The sequence below is a fragment of the Octopus bimaculoides genome, chromosome 7, assembly GCF_001194135.2.
Source record: "Octopus bimaculoides isolate UCB-OBI-ISO-001 chromosome 7, ASM119413v2, whole genome shotgun sequence".
In the NCBI taxonomy this organism is placed as follows: domain Eukaryota; kingdom Metazoa; phylum Mollusca; class Cephalopoda; order Octopoda; family Octopodidae; genus Octopus; species Octopus bimaculoides.
Genome location: NC_068987.1, coordinates 68,776,498 through 68,778,180, shown reverse-complemented (window position 1 = coordinate 68,778,180; position 1,683 = coordinate 68,776,498). Strand labels below are relative to the sequence as shown.

General features: G+C 31.6%; 1 protein-coding gene across 1 annotated transcript in view; it reads left to right on the top strand.

Moving 5' to 3' along the window:
• Positions 1 to 1,683, top strand: part of LOC106874518 (5'-AMP-activated serine/threonine-protein kinase catalytic subunit alpha) — a 616,447-nt gene that overhangs the window by 450,126 nt on the left and 164,638 nt on the right. The gene's annotated exons all lie outside the window — the stretch shown is intronic.

The window sequence follows — 1,683 nt, the reverse complement described above, 5'->3', positions numbered from 1 at the left end:
ATATATATATATATATATATATATATATATATATATATAGATAGATAGATAGATAGATAGATAGATGCATATGCATATTTATGTAAATGCATATAGAAAGATGTGTGTGTATGCACACTTGCGCGAACACGGGGTGCTAGAAAATGCTGGAAGGCTGATATGTGTCTGTATGTCCTCACACATGCAATAAAAGAAGTGGATTCGCATCTGTCTATTCAATTTATGACACCATTAACGGTAATTATAAGTGTAACCCCCTGTCAAATAGGTTAGGCCACCATGATTTATTTATTTATTTATATCTATTTCTTGAAAAGCTGTTGGTAAATAAGGTAACATATTTTGTGAATTTTCGATGATATCTGTTTACCTAGCACCTCTTTTCTTACCTACCTACCATCTTACATACCTACCCACACATGATTTATGTATGTATATATATATATTTATTTATTTATTTATGTGTTTCAGCCAAGTGGCTGCGGTCATGCTGGTGCACCACCGTATGTATATATATATATATATGTATGTATGTAAGTATGTATGTATATATATATATGTACGTATGTATGTATGTATGTACGTACTTATCTATCTATCTATCTATCTATCTATCTATCTATCTATCTATTTTTCCTTCCTTCCCCCTCCCAAAAAGAAAAGCTCTACATTGTATTTGTCCCATCTTCGTTGAGCCCTGTGTGGCTAATAAAAGAAATGTATCTATCTATCTATCTATCTATATGTCTGTCTGTCTATATGTGTATATATAAATTTATATATATTTATGTATATAGATATGTATGTATATATATATATGTATGCATATATGCACACACACACACACACACACACATACATATATATATATATATATATATATACATGATTGCATATATACATACAAACTTACATACACACACACACACATACACAAATACACGTGTGTACATCCGTACTCATATGCATATGCCATTTGGCGTACGTCTTTCCAAACAATGCTTCATCTATCCATTATAGTTAGGCCATTTATGTTAGTTCCTGTTATTTACTGCCGTCTCCATGGCGACAATAGCACGTGTTTCATAGTAATAGTAACACTGCTATTATTAATACAACTAATCTATATATTTCAGCAGTGAATGTTGCATTGAAATATGCAGCTGTATTAGAATATGTAAAAACTTGTGCTCATTACCTATATTATATTCTATTTTATTTTTATTGCTTCATATTGTATAAAAGCTGCATCCTCATCCGTATTGAATACTGCAAAATCCGTGAATATTATATATGTTGCTAATTAATAAATGTAGTTCCCACAGACGGGAATTTATGTTATAGTGCTTGTAGCAAGCCAAATATTGTCTTGACAAAATTTCTTTTACATAGATGTGTGTGTGTGTGTGTGTGTGTGTGTGTGTGTGTGTGTGTGTGTCTATATTTGTGTGTATGTTTGTGTGTATATTTGTATTTCAAGGAATCCTTTTCAAAAATATGCAAAAACAAAAAAAGAAAGAAAGAATTGTAACAAACCAAATAACGAGGAATCGGCGGGTGAGGGTGGGGAATTCTCGCCAAGATGTACACATATACTCATACACTAATGATTACAGTTGTGTATGAGCAAATACGAATACATACAGTCACACACACATGTACATACACATATTCATACACTCA